This window comes from Rhipicephalus microplus, chromosome 9 (genome assembly GCF_043290135.1).
Source record: "Rhipicephalus microplus isolate Deutch F79 chromosome 9, USDA_Rmic, whole genome shotgun sequence".
Classification (NCBI taxonomy): Eukaryota; Metazoa; Arthropoda; class Arachnida; order Ixodida; family Ixodidae; genus Rhipicephalus; species Rhipicephalus microplus.
Genome location: NC_134708.1, coordinates 31156056 through 31176455, shown reverse-complemented (window position 1 = coordinate 31176455; position 20400 = coordinate 31156056). Strand labels below are relative to the sequence as shown.

Below are 20400 nucleotides of genomic sequence, written 5' to 3'. Positions count from 1 at the left end.
CTTGTTCAGTCCTTTCGCGTGTATGTCGATACCGGATCTCGGACTATACTTATTCGGAATCGTTCCAGTTTCGGACAGCTTGGCCGGTCGCACGTCAAGACTCCCTTCACGGCGTCAGCCGTAGCCCGCTAGAACATAAAAGGTGTGTATGCACATGTGCATATACATCTTGCACGCAGCTGCTATATATGCATGTTTTCTTGAACATTCGCGCTCAATATTAGTTGCAACACGCAGTTTGAGCTCGAAAATGGCGCCAGCACCGCAAATCGGCGTCTAGGTAGAAAAAAAAAATAAACTGGCGAATCAAACTATTTCTCTTAGCGGTATTTTCAAAACCAGTTTAACGTTCTGTTGGGGTCTCTTTAACTAGCGTGCTGCCCCGCCGTGGTGGTCTAGTGGCTAAGGTACTCGGCTGCTGATCCACAGGTCGTGGGTTCGAATCCTGGTTGTAGCGGCTGCATTTCCGATGGAGGCGGAAACGTTGTAGGCCCGTGTGCTCAGATTTGGGTGCACGTTAAAGAAACCCAGGTGGTCGAAATTTCCGTAGCCCTCCAATACGGCGTCTCTCGTAATCATATGGTGGTTTTGGGACGTTAAACCCCACATATCAATCAACTAGCGCGCTGCAATAAATGTTGAGCGTGACCGTACGAAGTTTCCCTTCAATATTCACCAGAGGGAACCGTGGCGCAAGTGTCTACGGGAGCTGCGACGCACGACGTTTCAGCCAGCGTTGCAACCATCCAGCATGTTGGGTATAAAATATAGCTCACGGATTGTTCTATTCTTCGTTCTTTCAACTCCGTGTTGCCTGCCACCACGTTGCCGCAAGCCGACGTTCCCGAAATGTTCATTTATACACACCAATTCACATCGGCCCACTAACTTCCCAACGAGCCATTGTTTTATTACCCGAAGAATCATCGAAACAGAACGCTAAACAAACGGGCACAAGTGCGTTCCACGTCGCAAGGACGAAGTTCAGGCAAATCCGCCTACTGCCCGTCATTCCCACGGTGGCTGGACGATCGCAGTGCCAGAGTTCCCTCTACAGGTGTTTCTAAGAAAGGTCTTACAAGGGCGTAAAGACCGCGTTCCAGCTAGCTAAGTGGCGTTCGGGCGACGCATGTGTCCGACACTCCACCGCTCAGCCGGCAAAGCAAACTATACAGACACAAATGCACCAGACGTTAGCCAGGACATTTCTTTCCAACCGCGACAACATCAACCGCACCCGCTCGCTTACCGCCCGCGCAGAACACGCGAGTGTGTCTGTCGGTCAGCGTCGCTATAAACCACTGAGCGAGAAAAAGCATTCAACAAGAGCACATACTGCGGTATATATTATCTATTGGCTTCCCAATGTATAGTTGCGGAGGCGGACGGAGACGAATGGCGCGTACTCCGCCAGAAAGCAAGGGCTTTGCTAAAGGAGATAGCGCTCAGTTTCTGTCTTTCAGCCCTCTATCTCTCCCTCATATGCGTTGTCCGTATACGTGGGGCCGCTTGCGTTAAATCATTGCGTACCAGCCATTTGCTGGGGTGTTCAGCAACTACATCACGGATGACATACTCGTACCCGCTGGTGTGTGTGTGTGTGTGTGTGTGTGTGTGTGTGTGTGTGTGTGTGTGTGTGTGTGTGTGTGTGTGTGTGTGTGTGTGTGTGTGTGTGTGTGTGTGTGTGTGTGTGTGTGTGTTCACAGTGCACCAAACCCGCGTACCAATGCATGCGTACAGACGGATGTGTGTTGTGTTTGAACGATAAGCGTTCAAGAGCCCGTTTCGCAGAAATTCCGGAGTGGACTTCGGTGTCGCCGTCGGCGTCTTTGCTTGTAAACAATAAATAAGCGTTATCCGTCAGAGAAATTCTGAGATGTATACAAATAAAAAATAAATAAAACAAAACTACGGTTCCAGCGAAAATTGAATCCAAGGCCATCTTCGTGGTAAGCAGCTGTTCAAGCACAGGCTTGCGCCAATGCTTTTTGTTTTTTTAATAGGCAGTGTTTAAATGTCAGGTAGTGCAAGGAGTAAGTAATTTTGCCTGGCAGAAACGTAGAACCGCGTCAGGCGTCAACAGAAAAAAAAAAGTTTAGAAAAAGTTTTTTTACACTGTACAAAACATTGATAACATTAGAGCAACAAGAGGCACATATCAGCACATTCAGACAAGTGTTTAGAATAAATAGTAGGTGATTCACAGTACACTAGAACTAAACTATGTATGGAAGGGCTGTAAGCGGCTGTCCTACGCGATGAAGAAAATATGAGACTTTACCTGGGTGTTTAAAAAAAAAGGGGGGGGGGGGGCTAAGAATTTAGAATAAGTACTAGGTAGTCTACCATGAGAGAGTATAAAGCCGCCCCGTGGGTCTCCCACTTGATGAGGTGCTGTTGACATAATTACGACGCGGCGCAGTACTGCCCGAATTTATAAACAAGACGGGCTTAGGCATTGCGTTTCATGGAAATTGTGCGTGAGCGTGCGTTTAGAACTAGTGGGTGACGATTAAGAGTACTAGGTACCCTACTATGGAAGAGAATAAAGCCTCACACTTGATGAGCCCGTTTTGACAAATATTACGCCGTGAGCCAAAAGGACAACAGCATTTGGCTCCCCTGTTTAGAAAAAGGTTATTTACACTATGTACTGAAATTAAAGGTCTCATATTATTCCAGTATAAAGGCACATACACTTTGGCACATATATGTACCACGACAAACATCACTGCGTTGAAATGAAAACGTCATCGTCCTTATATACACGACAACGTTGGCATACATGTGCACAAAAACTCAAGGGGCTATCAAGGGGAAATAGGACTAATTAGGGCTACCCATTGCTACTGAAGTCCCTGAAAAAACCTAAAGTAGTGCCATTCGTGTCAATGAGCAGGCTCCACTCCCCTCGCGTGTATAGCTGTAGTTGAGGGGCTGTATGGCTCCTGGCTGCTAAGATGGGCGTGTGCTCATCTTTCCGTTAGAGCTCCTTTGGGCGCTGCGGTTCTAGGCGATGCACTGAAAGAGTGATTGAGAAAGAAAACATGATAAAAGTAACGTTAAATACGACGATTTGACGTGTATATAAGCAAGTGGCATGCAGTGGCGAAAAATCACAGCACATCCACGGACTGAATGATCATGAGTGGGGCAAAGCGTCCATCAGTCCGTCCATATGTGCGTTCGTTCGTCCGCCCGTTCGTGCGTTCATCCATGCATCCGTCCGTCCGTGCATCCGTTCATCGGTGCGTCAGTCCATCCATTCGTCCGTACGTACGTCTGTCCATGTGTGCATCCTTCCATGCGTCCGTGCGTTCATCCGTCCGTCCATGCATCTGTTTGTCTTTTTGTCTGTCCCTGCACGCGTCAGTCCATCTGGGCGTTTGCTTGTCTGTCCGTCCGTGCATCCGTCCGTTCATCTAACGAATACTACAAACACCGCTATCTCGTATCTTTTCATCATATATTCATTATATAGAAGTACCACCACCCAGTGGACATTCCATGGTATAAACGAATGGTGGCTACCTTCTACTACTACTACTACTACTACTACTACTACTACTACTACTACTACTACTACTACCACTACTACTACTACTACTACTACTACTACTACTACTACACACATCGCGGACACACGACCTACTGCTTAAGAAGCTGCGCCCCTAAAAACATCACCGCAAGTACGCAATACTCAACTCGATGGCCCACCGTTTCTGTGCCGACGCGCTCAGCGGTGGCACTCTCGATGGCAGTGCCACTGCTGTCCGTGTAAACTCGGCGGTGCTATGAATCTGCAGGATGACGCACTAGCTTTTGTGAAGGTATCGCAAACGCCATATTGTTTGTCCACCTTTGCGAGAGCGCGCTCCATGAACAGACGCCACTGGCGTACTCTTTCAGCATATCCGAGGCACGGCCGCTCGATGATCACACGTCGCAGCAGTGCCCGAGATGCCCAAGCGTCTGGTAGATCCAGTGCGCCCGCGTGCTTACGCACTCGTAGTTTCCTAGTGTACATTCTAGAGGCGCTGCAGTGGTTGCTGGGAGAGGAGGTAGAGGTGAAGAGGTGTGGTTGGCGCTGTTCAAGTTAATTTCAAGGAATGTAATTTCACCCGCTTAGACAAATGGTAACTCCATTAGAGAAAACAAGAGTGTCCTTTCGTTGGGGGTTTTTTCGAGACGCCATGAACTCTTGGAAAATAGCGTTGGTGATTAGGTCATTGACACTACGCTGCATGTACTATTTTCGTTGGAAGTAAAGATCTTTTATGAAGTCGTTTGGGCTTTCAACGCCATTTAATGTCGCACGGAAATTCGTGGTAGCAGACGTTCACATCCCTTGTGGACGTTCAAAAATGCCACGAAACGTAGCGAGGAAGTGTTTATGTTTGTAAGTAGAAAAAGAAGAGGAAAGTGAGCCCCGTAACTGTCTGCATCAGAGTGCGACACCTCAACAGTAGCTCACAAGGGATGGGGGTGAGGAAGAATTAAAAGAATAGGAATAAGGGTGTAGAGACAGAGAAAGTGAGATGCGCTGGAACAGAAAGCGAGGACATATCGAGGGGATAGGAGAGATAGTAAAGATGGAAACACGGTCACAGGAGTCCAAGGACGGGGCACCACTTGCGAGAGCTCTTGTCGGCGTCAGGAGATGACGTAGGGCAAGTCCAGTAGGTCAAAGCTACGCTGTCGTCGGAGATCGGCGTCAGGAAATGGCGTAGGGCCAGCCCAGTCGGCCAGGGCTACGCTGACGTCGGTGATCGCGAGGTCACAACCGGTCGGCACGGAATCCAGCGAGCGAGTCCACGAAACGTAGCGACTTCACGGCATGCTCATCTAAGACAGGATACAGGGGCACAATTTTCGTGGTGTCCACTTGGTGGACTGTCCACTTCGGCCTCTAATGATTGGCTGTGGAGCTCGGCATCAAAACTACGGCAGTTCCCGCACATTTTGATACTCGATTTCATGTGAAGCGAGCAGCAGCCTATGCAGTGTTCTAATGTATGTGTACACAAACAATTTAACTAATGCATTGAAATGCAACAGAAACGCGACAGAGTCCCTGCAATGTCTTTGGAAGGGAACACTCAACCGGCTATGCGCGCTCTAACCCGCCTTTTTTCTCAAGGCCACCGCGCATGCGCGCTTTGCCCTAGCGGGAAAAACAATCGCGAAACGTCCCTTGATGTTAGAGGTCTCCGTTCTCGCAATACTGGTGGTCACGCCCGCACGAGAACTCTGCCAAAACGGCAAAGGGCAGCATGGATTGCTATTTAGAATCGCTTTTGAGAAGATTGCTATTGAAAATTTACGTGTACTTGCATAACGCGAATGATTTCGCGTGTGCTGCCGAATGTGCTGTGTTTATCTCTCTTCCCTCTCTGCTCCCTATCTTTCATCTCCCCCTCTCATGCGCAGGGTAGCAAACCAACTGCCTATAGGCTGGTTAAACTCCCCGCCGTTCTTTTCCTCATATTTTCCTTCCATTTCGAGCAACACATCTGCGTTGAGTATCAAGTGCAGTACATTGATGCGTGTCACATGAATGCACCAGAAACTGAAGGGTGTACATCTAAAAATTTTCTATGGGTATACTCAACCCGCTTTCTCCCTTCGAATTGCATCTGGATGCTACTGAGCCTTAAGGTGCACTTGTTTGTCAGGAATGATTCCCTGTAATACCTTTACGTTGAGTATTCAGATGCAGTACTCAACTGCATGTGTACAGGCAATTTAATGAATGCAAAAAACGCGCAACAGTCCCCGTATAATGATTTTGTAAGGGTACACTCAATCGGCTGCCTTCACTCGTCGTGTCGGTCGTTACGGGATGCTGTAACGCTTTCCTTTTTCAAGGCCGCATATGGATCGTGAGTGGTTCGGTGGGAGTGCCACAAGCCGTCCCGTGGACCTTGGCTGCGCATATTTACTGTATCCAGCGCGCTGCGTCGGCGATCGAGTCGACAGTCTGGCGTGCACGTGTGCCGCACTTTCGCGAACACAAGCAGCGCTACTTTTTCTTTATTCCTCGCAAAAAATTGCCATAAGAGTTCTGTTGTGTTGCGCTGTGCGTCACTATCTGTTCAGATGCAGTTGTATGTCTCGAATGGTTTCTATATTTTTGTATTAAATTCGAAGCATTTCTTTGCCTACTGCAATCGTTTTTGGCGTCTATCTATCTATCTATCTATCTATCTATCTATCTATCTATCTATCTATCTATCTATCTATCTATCTATCTATCTATTTATCTACCCGCTTACGCCTTGATGCACTTTTGATCACCCGCTTAGCTTGGCGTGAACCAAAATGAGTATGGAATGATAAGACGGTTCGACCAATATGACGCTCTGGTTAAGACGTGAATGATGTCACAATTTTGTCACATACGTCGTCAAACACTTCCTGCCAAACAGTGACACATACCACTGGTGGGTGTGTGCCACTGATGTACGGGTGTGTGCCACTGGTGATCAACTCTTAGTATGCTTAGTATCCGCGCAGGAAGGACGAGAACACACATGGGTAATTACAACGCGCGCGCGGTATGCAGAACTTGATATCGGCAGCGTTGACCCGACAGAATGCAAAGAATGAATGTCAGGGTCTTAACAGGAATCCAACGCAAGCATTCTGCGTGGTAGACAAGCATTTTACCACAAAACCACGCCAGTTCTCGGAACTACATTTCAAATAGACGCAAATATCGCGAAACGACAATTGTGCCTGCATTGCTGGTTATCTAATTTTATACACATTGCATATATACTCTTATCATAGAGCCATCACGTTGGATTAACGTTATTGTGATTAGGTGCCATGCCCTGAAGTTGAATTACATAGCAGTGTCCTGGGCCGCCATCCTCGCGAGCACCAGCGCTTCATATCAGCTCATCGCTTTTGGTGTTGCTAATACTCATCTTCCTGTTGACACCGTTGCGCAAGTGCAAACAAGCGGTTATATCAACATCTGAAACTCTTCAACATATGTCTGTTCGTGCAACATTTGTAGATATGCCTAGCATCACTACGTAACATGTCGCTGAATAAAAAAAATTATACCAGGATCACCTTCCCTCTACGGACTTCACATAACGTCGATTCCTTAGGTACGCGAGATCTGCCGAATTCGTTTTGTTTTGCAAGGGCTAGCAACATATTATTTATTCGATTCAGATGTCTTTATTGCATTGCTTTGTACGTTTGCTTTGTACATATGCGGGTTGAAAAAGATGTATGCTTGCGGTCGCGTCGTTACGGTATCCGCGTAAGTGGGCCCTTTCTCTTGCGGAGTAGGTAACGACTTATACATATCGGTTGTTGCAGATATCGCGTCTCTGTGTACGCTTGCACGCCTTTGGCAAGGGAGAATACGAAGAGCTGTCCTTGGTCGTGAGATGGTCCCCGCCTCTCGTCGGGCTCTCGAGCTTGCCCCTGCATGATGGACACCCGTTGAGATAAGGGCGAGCACTTCTGAGACGAGCACTCTCATGCCTGGTGCGTGAGTCAGCGTGAATTAGTTGCTCTTCTGGGGGCGTTGTTGAATGGGCTTTGCGGAGTAGTTGCCTGGCCCCGCTTTTAAGTCTTTCCGCTAGACCGCGAACGTTCAAGTAATATAATGAACGTTCCGTGAAAGAGAAAGAGAGATAAATAGAAAGGAAAGGCAGGGAAGTTAACCAAGCTTGGCTTGGTTGGCTACCCTACACTTGAAAAGGAGGAAAGGGGGATACTAGAAAGGAAAGAGATAGAAAAGTAGGGCAGTAAGAAAGAGAAAGATGAATAGTCACTCGAGACAGTCCACACAGCGCGGTCTCACACTGTTTTTTTCACAAGCGCTCATGAAGTCTGGTGGTCCTAAAGAAGTACAAGAGGTCTTTCGTGGCTTTGCGCGTACGCGAAATCGTTGGCCGAGGTCCCAGGATCTTCCCTTCTGTAAGCGGCCGTGAATCCAGCTGACAGAGCTTGGCTTCCATAATACGTCGTTCAGACTGGTATGCTGGGCAGTGGCATAGAATGTGCTCAAGCGTTTCCTCGCTGGCGCAGATGTTGCATGCCGAACTGCTCGCCATTCCAAGGAGACGAGAATGCGCATTCGTAAATGCCACGCTCTCGCATGTGCCCTCTTAAGCATTGCGTAAAAAGACTGTTCATTTTAAAGTCAAGAGAGAGAGAGGGAGAGATAAAGATGCCAGGAAAGGCAGGGAGGTTAACCAGACACACATCCTGTTTGATACCCTGCACTGGGGAAGGGGTGAAGGGGAGAAAAGAGTTTGCAGAGAGATAAGAAAGGTCCACACAATCACGAGCAGACTCGGGGGAGCACACACAGTCTACAGGCGGTCGCTCATGTTTGTTGTCTTCAAGTAATGTAGGAGTGGTTTAGTTGCTTTCTGCGTGATTGAGCCAGACGCCCAAGGTCCCAGAATCTTTTGCACAGAGAATGGTCTAGCGTCCAGTTGGTTCAAAACCATCCGGAGGTGGCATCGCTGTGCTTCGTAGCAAGCGCAGCTGCACAGGACGTGTTCGATGGTCTCTTCAGTTTCGCAGAAGTCACATGTATAGGTGTCTGTCATACCAATGCGAAAGGAGTAGACCTTTGTGAATGCAACTCCCAAACAAAGGCGGCATAACAGTGTCGCATCGGAGTGGGAAAGTTGTGAAGGTAGCTGTATCTTGAGTGAAGGATCCAGTTCATATAAGTGACACCTTTGGAAGCAGGTAGACGACCAGAACGTGCGTGTAAGATCTCGAGCCAGCAGGTAAAGTTGTCTTGCTGCATCAGTCCTTGGTAGAGAAATCGGGACCACGCGTGTTCCTTCATGGGCTGAGCGGGCTGCATCATCGGCTAATTGATTTCCAGTAATACCGATATGTCCAGGGACCCATAGGTATTTCATACATGATTGTTATAGTTTTTGGGCTTCTTGGTTCAACCAGCTCTTTCATTAGCGAAGAATGATTGGTGAACATTCAAACGGCCCAGTCTCAAACAACTTTTTTCACCTCGTATTCATTCGCCTAAAGGATAACATTAAAGCTTACTTTTATTTTCGCATTACTTTTCATTGTGTAGTTCACAAGTGAAGCTACTTCAATTGACGGCCGAAATCTGCAATTTAACCAGATCGAGAACGGAGGCTTTTCAGCATAACAAAAGCGGCATTACTACTTCTCCAATTCACTCCGTCGACAGTGCGTGGCGGAATGGAATCCCTCCACGGACTATAGTGCTCCCCCATAGTAGAGTACCAAGTACTCCAAATCGTTCCCTACTTGTTCCAAACACACAGAGCGTTTATCCTCGTTATTAAACTGGGACAGCTCATTGCTCTCCTATAGGCTATAGTAGAGTACATCGTGTTTTCAACATTTGTTCTAAAGATATCAGGACGACTTATTGCGCTCCCATAGTTGAGTACTTAGTACTGTAAAATTTTAAACAATTTTTCTAAACACAGATTACTAATCTCTCATATGTTCAAGAACTGCACTTGTACTCTTATTGAATAAAATGTTTTCCCTTAATGCCTTTCGAGAATCAGCCTTACACTGAAAAACGCCTTCTTTCAGCACTAAAGTGGGAAAGCTGGTTGCTTAGTCTTGGTGGTGATGATAGTGGCAATCATTTCTTAAAAAAAACAGAGATATTGCCAGGAAAACTAGTCTCTAGTGGGTCAGCTTCCGTACAGTACTAGATAGAACCCCTAGTCCGGGACTCCATTAGTCGTATCCGCTGCCGTGGCACCCTGGACTATGGCTTGTTGGGCCGGAAGGTTTTGGCAACCGAGCAGGGCTGCCTCCCACTCCTCTCTGGTTGTAATTGGGTTCGGGGGTAAAGAAGGATTGAGCTGACATGCCCATACCATGTGGTAGGTATCAGCCACCTCCGCACAGTACTGGCAGAGGCCGAAAAAGAAAGAGTCAAATTGTTTAAGCACTGCCAGGCACAGTATAGCGTATTAGTGAATAGACGGAGAAGAAATCTCTCGTCCGCCTTCATGTGTCTTTTGCGAGTCGCAGGAAAGAGCTGATGGGAGTGCCGGTAATGGGCAATTATCTCTCTATAAGTTAGGAGAGTTGAGTTGAGTTGCATAAACTTTATTTGTCCAACGGTTGTTGCTGTGCCCGGAGCTAGGCTGCCAGGGACACATCGTTCGAGGAATATCTTCCGAAACGGGCCACCTTGCGGAACGATGGCAAGCTGCCCTTCTGAGCGAGACCCTCGAAGACCAGGTGTAGGCCGTCCAGTTGGCGATGGCCGTCACCGAGGACCTCGGAAGTTAGGAGAGAAGGGTTCTCTTCTGGACCACAGTGGCCATCGGGCGAGAAGAGAAGGGTTCTCTTCTGGACCACAGTGGTCATCGGGCGCAGATGAAGTGGCCCGAGTAATGAGTTCGCGAGCAGCATCGTGCACCGCATCATTGCCTGTGAGGCCCTCATGGCCAGGAGTCGAGATTATTGAGCCGGGAGAGGGGTAACATACACGCGGACAAGATTTAAGAATTTCGGCAGCTAGGGGGACATTCATCTTAGTGGAAAGTTTTTGCAAGCTCCTTTGGAGTCTGATATGATTTTAGAACTGTCGTGTGAAATAGCTATTTCTATGTCCACCTCTTCAGCATGAGTAGCATTGGATGCGCGAAAGGACAGACCATCCACCTGCCTGTCTTGGTGGACTACGGCGGCCGTATACCAAGCACCGCGGTAAGAGCCGGCGATGTCCGTTCAAAACATGTTTTGTTTAGAGCCGAATCGGCGCCGGAGAGCAAGAGCTCGTGCCTCCCGACGGCCAGCGTGTGGCTCACGAGACATATTGATGGAGAGGGGTCGAACATGCATCGCGTATTTCCAGTGTTCGGGCACCCGCTCCTCTGTGTGGAATTCATGCCCAATGCGTAGGCGATCTATGAGTCGTCTGCCTGACGAGGTCTGCGCCAGGCGCGTGTATTGATTTGCTAGGTGAGCCTCCCGGAGCTCCCGGTAGGTGGTTTACCACTCCCAAGGCAAGACGTTTTGCATTGGATGTAGTGATCGTGAGATCTAGGGCTCTCATGATGATTTTGTGGAGGGTGACCTCCAAAGAATCTTCATCGTGCTTCCATTAGTGCAGGTACGGAGTCGCAAACAAGATGTGACTAGTGACAAAAGCATGTGCGACACGAAGCGCACCCTTGCGTTTAAGACCTCCCCGCTTGTTAGAGACTCGGCAGAGCATGCGGCCTATCTGTTCTCACACAGAAGTCATAATTCGCGCACGTTCGGCCGTCAGCGATGTGCTCTTCGTCCTTAAACATTTCCCTGCACAGTGGACCTATTAACGAGGCACAGGAGGTCCGCGTCATTGAACTCTGCATTCAATGACACCGCAGGGTCGAGACAACACTTCACAAGCAAAGGTTGGAGAATAGATGGGCTGCATGGTCCGCCGAGTCTCCAACAAGCGCGAAAGTCTCAGCTTAGGTGTTCGTGGACTCTTTCGCTTACATCGACGAAATAGCTGAAGGCCCTCCGTACACTTGGGGGAGGGTGTCTCGACCAGTACACACGTTCGGCAGAGCCCAATGGAATGCTACACCGACACTCAGACACCTAACTCGTGGGCTCTCTTTTGCGATAGCAAAGCAAACCTCCAAATTCTACCACCCGCTTTACGTGATGGCTTCCATGAACAGCTCGTAGCGGCAAGTTCACCATGAAAGAATTGAAAAGGTGCACAAATTGATTGATATTCCACAGGCTGCCTAGTCATCGCGGCATTCGGGGCAATGACCAAGTGGACGCTGCTGCCCAATCTGCCCATGATGGGGTAAGCAATGTCGCCATTCCCCTTTAAAGATCTTGACCGCAAAAGAACTTCGTGTGCTAGTCCGTCGCCTAACGCTAGACTTCTGGCATTACCAACATTCACATGTGCAGGGCTAATACTTTAGATCCTGCTCTCCAGTTACGTCTGCCACTCAGCCTATCACCATGTCACACTACTTTGTGGTCCCGTCTGTAGCTCGGAGTGCCGTTCTCAAATGTCCATTCATTTGTGATTGGAATGGCTGACAGCCCGTTATTTGAAATATGCGGGGGCAACGAAACAGTCGCGCACTTTCTCTGTGACGGCACCCGCTTGAACTGCGAAAAAGCAACCCTCTAATCCACACTAGGCCAGCTGGACAACCGGCCCCTGACAGAGAACTAAACCCTGGTGCCCTGACCTATTCGGTCCGGATGACGAGCTGATCTGAGGGCGTTGTCACGGTTCCTGCAAGCCGCCAGACTTAGAGAGAAACTGTGGCTGTTTGCGGACAGCTTTGCTTCTTAGAGCTCGGATAGTGCTCCAGTTACTACAATTTTTCCTACTGTCACTAAATTTTCTTCTTGTTCCCTTTCGTTATTTTACTCCCATTTTTTCCCTTCTCTAAGCACAAGGTAGCAAACTGGAATACTCTTGTGGTTAACCTCCCTGCCTTTCCCTTATATATATATCTCTCTCAAATGTTTCATGCAATTATTCGCTCAGACTTTCAACACTCACTCGCTACCTCGCTCAGTTATTCAATCACTTAAGCGTTGGCTACCCCCCCCTCTCACACACACACACACACACACACACACACACACACACACACACACACACTCGCTGACTCACTCACTTACAGGAAATCTCGGGCCAAACATCTCTCGAATGTCATTTCTCGAATAGTACGGCTTGTGTACGTGAGCCCCGTTTGCAAAAACCAAACCAAGCACTCGATCGCCGAGAAAAGCTTTTAGTCGGCCACAAGCGGCGTGCTCATGACACTGCACAGGAGCGCGGCCACTCCATAATAATTGCGCCGTCAGGCCGTGCGAACGCGCTCCTTTCACTGTTTGACTTTCATCCTCCGTTATCATATACTTTCAAATCAGTCCTTCAAACTAACGCACCCTTCGATCAATCAATGCCTCCACGTTATCCTCAGCGTACGAATTCAACCAACACTTGTCAGGTACTACTTACGCTACGTCCCACAATAGCCTCCCATACATACTATGGTTTCACCAACCAGCATTGGACTTCGTCGTTCACATCTCGCTACGCTGCGCAGCCGCGACTGGTATCTCACCGGTGCATATGCATTAGCGGACGGCAGTCTTGTCTACGCTCAGGTCTTTGCGCAGTTGAATGGGGGGCGTGCCCTCGCTATACTGTTGAACGTCGACCTGGCGCTCATTTTACGCAGTCGAAACGCGCGACGCGGCGCAGACAATCCGTGTCGAACGTGACCGCATTTTGCGCGCGCTTCGCTTCCTAACGATTAGTGAATGCGCACTGGGAGGGAACCAAGGTTAACCACGCGGATTGTGCGGCAGGGTGCGAGCTGTCTCTTTCGGCGCGCCTTTCGAGATGGCCCGCAGGTGACGCCGGCTTCGCGAAGGGCGGCGGACGGCGGCCATATTGAGGCCTGCGTGACAGCTGTCGCCACTCTAAATCTGCGTCTGTTCTGATCGGCAGAAGGCTTAAATTATTATTGTTATACTTTCTTCGACTGGGCTGAGGCGACTACTCGCAGTGTACCTAACTCGCCTTGACCACAAGTCGATGTTGCTAGCAAAAATTCTACAATGTTGTCCTGAAAAGTCATCGAACATGAAAACGGTAAATGAATTAGTCGATCTTGCTAGCTAGCAAACATTCTATAATGTTGTCCTGAAAATTCATCGAATATGAAAATGGTAAATAAATTATTGATATTTCAAGGCCAACAGGCGACTGAGGATCAGCTTATCGGTACGTTGACTGAGAAGAAAAAAGAAAGGTAACGTGACGTTCGCCTTCGAGTTGCGTTAGGCGAATGTTCAAGGAACCCTGCTAGTTTTTTTTAAACATGATAGCCTGTTTTTGGACATTTGAATGCAGAAATTTTTGTCTGTGTGTCTGTCTGTTGTACTATTCAACCATCAGGTCAAAATTTGAGCACCTGCTGAACGGCCAGCCATCTTGAACTGATGGCTGCGTTCACACTCGTCAACATTGCCGATAAAAAAGCGAATATATAGCGCATATCTGAGGTGCAACATCAATACGTAAATATTAGGTGGTGTTTTCTTTTAGTAGAAAATACACAGGTACGTAATTCTGAAGGCCCTATATATATATATATATATATATATATATATATATATATATATATATATATATATATATATATATATATATATATACATATATATATATATATATATATATATATATATATATATATATATATATATATATATATATATATATATACAATTCACTTAAATACTCGTTCACCACGGCCATCGCTATTTGTGTGCATTTTTAGGCCGTTTTGTTTTGACGCCGACTGTCTTACCGTACAATGTTTCGTTGTAAGGTTGGCGTAATTGAGTAAACGCTGTCAGTTTGCGCATTCTTCGTCTGATGGCAGAATGGCATGTTTTTCTGGCACCGGCTCGACGACACGATCTGGTATTCCATGCGGGGAAAGGTTTGGGTGGAAGAGGAAAAGGAGAGAACAGTTTCTGGTTTGCAGAGTTCTAGGCAAGACATTCTTGTCGTTTGACTGTCACTCCACTGAAACGCCGGTCCCGCACAGAGGGAAGCGAGAAGGAAAACACTTTGAGTTGCGGCATCTGTTTCGGGCACGTCTCAACTCGAGCAGCGAGCGTGAGCAGTGAGTCGAGCTTGTTGGAGAAGCGGCCGAGGAGCAAAGAATATTTAACACGACGTTTATAGATAGCGCCAGCGTCAAAGTGCAGAAATCAGAGGTACGCACATGTCCACGCGTAGGCGTGCGTAGTGGTGTGCATTCTCAGGGGGCCAAGTTTCTGCCGCAATCTACCTCCCCCCCCCCCCCTGCATACCCTCATTCCCTGAAGTTGGTTGTTTCCTAAAAAAAAAAGCAAGCTTCTCAATGGATGCAAAAAATTTAAGGACAGTTTGTAAACGCTAAAGTGTGTTTGGCGAAAGCCTGTGGCCGCTCGTCTGACTATGCCAAGTTTTTTGTTTTTGTTTTTTAGGGGCGAAGCTCCTAAAGCTGTGGGTCTGACTCTCCTGTCTCGTATAAGTGACCACATACATACATACATACATACATACATACATACATACATACATACATACATACATACATACATACATACATACATACATACATACATACATACATACATACACACAAACAAACTATATGGGGGTTCATTGAATAAAACCAACTGCCTGGTTCTAAAGGCATCAGTCACTGTCACGAGCTCAGCTCTTCGTCGTAGTCGTCTTTCAGGTGCTCCAACTAGATACTGTCTCTCTCCCTCTTCCCCACTACGTTTGCCCCGGTGGTGAAGAGCAGCCATCCTGGCGACTCACGGCGAAGCAAGCACAAGGGGATCATAGTAAGGTATTAAGCGGCTGATGTGGACTGTCTCACGACCACGGCATCAACTGTCTTCGGCAGGTGTCACTGGTTCGACGACGTAGTTGACCGGTGACGTGCATTGAACGATGCGGTACGGACCATTGTACTTGGGTGCAAACTTTCGGGAGAGGCCGGGTGACCGGAATGGAACCGAAAGCCATACAAATGAGCCTACGGGGAAGCTGTAAGCAGGCTTGTCTTGGTCAAGTCGTTCTTTTTGGAGACCTTGTGCGACGGACGTAAATTAACGCGCTAATTGGTGGCACTCTTCGGCACATTGAACAAGCTCGGAGGCTGGGCGGTATTCTGAAGCATCTGGGCGGTAAGTAAGTATCGTGTCAAGCGTAGGAGAGGGCTCACGTCCGTACAGTAGAAAAAAAGGTGAAAACCCAGTAGTTGCTTGCGTGGCCGTATTATACGCATACGTCACGAAAGGGAGCACCAAGTCCCTATTAGAATGGTCGGAGGATATGTACATAGAAAGCATATCACCGAGCGTGCGGTTAAAACTCTCTGCCAAACCGTTTGTCTGTGGGTGATAGCTTGTAGTGGTGCGATGAATAATATTGCACTCACTGAGAAGCTCCTGGACGACTTGCGATAGAAACACACGCCCACGGTCACTAAGCAGCTCACGTGGCGCGCCATGGCGAAGGACAAAGCTACGCAAGATGAACAAGGTGACATGACGAGCAGCAGCGGCTGGCAAAGCGGCGGTTTCAGCGTAACAGGTTAGGTGGTCAACGGCCACAATAATCCAGCGATTTCCCGCAGAAGTACAAGGTAGTGGGCCATACAGGTCGATGCCGATTCTATCAAACAGCCGAACTGGACACGGCAATGGTTGTAATTCGCCAGTGACATGACAAGTTGTTTTCCGTCGCTGACACTCAGTGCAGGAGCGCATGTACTTGCGAACGTACGAGTACATTCCACGCCAGAAAAATCGCTGACGAAGCCGGTCGTATGTTTTCAAAAAGCCAGCGTGCGCGTTTTGAGGGTCTGCGTGGAAGTACGCGCGCATGTTGGAGCGCAAATGGCGAGGTATAACAAGAAGCCATTTCCTACCATCCAGCTGATAGTTGCGACGGTACAACATGGCAATACATACATACATACATACATACATACATACATACATACATACATACATACATACATACATACATACATACATACATACATACATACATACATACATACATACATACATACATACATACATACATACATACATACATACATACATACATACATACATACATACATACATACATACATACATACATACATACATACATACATACATACGGACGGACGGACGGACGGACGGACGGACGGACGGATGGACGATTCACGGTTTACCGATAAAACCCTCCGAAGGTTCGCCCCACTCATCATCATTCATTCCGTGGATATGCTGGTATTTTTCTCTTTTCTTTGTTTTTTTTACACTCTCATCAATCAAGCGATTAATGAAAGAGGGTGAAAGATAGATGTAACTGCTGGCACTCTTCTAAGGAACGCACGGATGGACGGCACGTTCAGTCCGTAGACACTACAGTCTGTTGCTTTCAAGGCATTAGTACGAGACATTCAAGGCTTTCGCTTTAATGTGAAAACGAAGCGAGGATGTAATTCCGTCATCGTGATGTCTTTGGTGCCCTGCTTTCTAGGGGTGCGATGGTGGGGGCGGGCACGGGGTTGGGTGTAACAGTGGGAAGGAAACAGCTCTCACAATGCAACATCAGGAGCCCTCGGCCACAGATATTCCCAAATACTATCTGAATGGCCATAACGCTGTACTATTATTAATGGCGGGACACGTTTCACGGAGTAAACTCACTGTGCGGGCTTGACAGCCCCTTTTAGTTGATTAGTGGGAAAAGGGGTCGTGCCACGTTCCCAGAGACCCCTCCCCTCTCCTTCCACAAAGTCATGACACGAAAGTGAAATGATGAAGTGGTGTTTATTGACAAGTTGTGCTGTGATACTTCTTATGTCGTTAATTTCACCATCATGGCTTTACCAAGGAGAAAATCAAAGTCAATTTTTCGCGCTTAGATATCCGTGCGGTGACGTCCCGGATTCCAGTCTGTTGTCCATAATTTGGCGACATTGGTTGAATGAAATTCCCTGAAACATGCTATGTTAAGTCTATGGCCCTCTCAGAAGACGACGTCCTTCATTTTTATCAATATGGAACTGTGGATGACCTAGTAGGTGCAGTCAATGTCTATGACATCATCGACTGGGGCGGAAAAGGCTTCTAGGTTTGTTTTTGTTGTTGTTTTTTTGCACCTAGTTCAAGGTGGGGCAGGTACCCGCATTTCTTTTTTTGTGTTCTTACTCACATACGAAGCGTGTTCTCGCAGCAAACATACTGTTCTGGATCTCGGGAAAGCGCAACTTGCCAATACGAGAAGGATTCTTTTCAAGGCGGAAACCTAAAGTGCCTAATCATAATCAAACGCAAAAAGTGACCAGCCTCCTACGTTGGCCTCCCCCGTTGGCAGTGCCTAGAAGAGGGATGCAAAAAAAAAGGCCCTGCATCTGCATGTTACACTGGAAATGTCGTCGAAAGACAATAGTCTTATGTCTGGAGAGAGTGAACAAAACGTTTATTTGATTCTCTACGCAAGAAAATCGGTGTATGGTATTCTGTAGGCGCTGCGTCAGAGTGCCTCGAGCGTGCAGAGGAGGCGAACGAGCACATCAAGTCACGTCACACGTGAGACATGAGCGCTATCTGGCAGTTATCTTGGAAAACGAAGCGCGCGGCGTGCGCGCCCGTCTCAGAGGTGATAAGGTGTAGAACGCAAGGCGACGGGTAGGTGCCACCACCGTGTCGTCTTAGCAAAGCGGTGGAAACACTTGCCTTTTCGAGCAAGCGTTGCATCGTCAGCACAGCGTGATAAATGCTACGGTCCTTACACCCATATTCTAGAACACCCCTTCACTCAGCGCTGTTGTGCCTCGCCCAAGTTCCACGTGGTCTTCGCGGCCTGCTGGCACCTGGCAGCTGTTGATGAGTCAACCCTGCACCGGGACGGCGACGGACGCGGACAATCGGGAAAAACCACGTCGCCGGCTCCTCTTGACACAAAAGTCGTTGGCCAAGCTTTTGTCAGCCGCCGAGAGCAACACTCCGAAGCAGCGTCGACCCAGCAGCTGTACGGGGTATTCTGCCTTGCTTGAGTCAACCTGGCTGCATCAGGGAGCGACTTTGCGCATGGGATTCCACGTCATCTCACTGTGGTGCCACGCTGGCGCGTGGGGTCTCCCTCACCAAACAGCGAACTGGGCATGCCTTGCCCCCTTTCCTAGGTTCAGAGGGAGGCGGTGTTTGGCTTTCCCTCTTCGGGGCCGGAGAGGAAGACGACGATCTCATTGGAGTATCCTGCGCATAAATTATCTTTGCAAGGGATCTTGGGAAGGCGGACGATGTATAAAAACGCTAGCGCAGAGGCGCTCGTGGGTGATTCTCTGTTCATGTTGTACCACGCTACCATGTAAATACTGTATATAAACATTTTTTTCTCCTCCGGCTTCTCTACTCGTCCTCTCCGGGGACTCGGATGGCCCGAGTCCGCACCACGCTACACAAAGGCGCAACAGTGGCTGGCAGCTTATGGGATTCGCCTGCGTCGGCTGCATCGAAGTGGTGAGTGCCGCGTGTTTGCTCTTCTTTTCGCCAGACTCGTTAGCGCAGATGGTCGGTAACGTGGTAGGGTGATTGTGGTAAATTTTGATTCGCAGACCAAGAATTGGGTGGCTCGTGGGCAAAATTACCCTAGAAGAGAAACGGTGTGCATATCTAAGATGGAGAAGTTTAAGGTCCAAGAACTCCTCGAAATTTGTCAGGAGCTGAATATTTCGGTCGGCTCGGTTAAAAGAAAACAACAAATTTTGGAGCACTTGGGAAAAGAGGAAGTGAGTTTAGAAGAGGCCATTGAGGCCAGAGAAACCATTTTGGCAAAGAAAGAGGAGCGTGAGCGCTTAGCCCGTGAACAGAGAGAGGAGGAAATAAGGAGGGATCGCGAGGATAAAGAACATGAAATCCGTCTGAAAGAACTGGAGCTTCGTATGTCCGTGGGAAATCGAAATTCAGGGGGTGGAGAATCAAAGATAAAGGATCTAATCCACACCTTCAAGGCGGGTGACGACATTGCATTATACCTCGTGCATTTTGAGCGAGCATGCGAAAATGCAGGTCTTACGGTAAAGAGAGAGAAATGTCATTTGGGCTGTGCTGAAGTAAGCTATTTAGGGCACATTGTAGGAAATGGGCGTCGTCGACCGTCCGAACTCAAGGTAGCCGCGGTGGTCGGTTATCGTCGTCCCAGCACTAAGACCGAGATGAGAGCATTCCTCGGCCTCATAGGTTACTATCAGCATTACGTCCCGAATTACTCCGAGATTGCCAGCCCTTTGACAGATAGTTTACGCAAGACCGAACCTGTGAACATTCAATGGGACTCTAAAAAGGAAGACGCTTTTCAGAAGCTGAAGCACGCATTGAGTGAGAAACCCGTCTTGAGGGCACCGGATTTTGCAAAACCTTTCACTATTCAGTGTGATGCAAGCGAACGCGGTTTAGGAGCAGTGCTATGTCAGACGGACCAGAGTGGAGAGGAGCGGCCGGTTTTGTATTTGAGTCGCAAATTGAGCAGCAGGGAAGAGGCTTATAGCACTTCGGAAAAAGAATGTGCTTGCATTGTTTGGGCCGTACGAAAACTAGGCTGCTATGTTGCTGGCTCTAAGTTTATTATAGAAACTGATCACTCTCCACTAACCTGGTTACACCAAATGTCACCTAAGAATGGTCGTTTGCTCAGATGGAGCATAGCACTGCAGCAGCACAATTTCGAGGTGCGCTACAAGAGAGGTGGCCTTCATACAAATGCAGACGCCCTAAGTCGAGCGTTTTGACTCGTCAAAAGACGCGGAAGGTTTGTTTGATTTTTTTGTTTACCTT

At 48.1% G+C, this 20400-nt stretch overlaps 1 long non-coding RNA gene across 1 annotated transcript in view; it reads left to right on the top strand.

The window, feature by feature from the left end:
• LOC142771650 (uncharacterized) overlaps positions 1–20400 on the top strand; it is a 310230-nt gene that overhangs the window by 96530 nt on the left and 193300 nt on the right. The gene's annotated exons all lie outside the window — the stretch shown is intronic.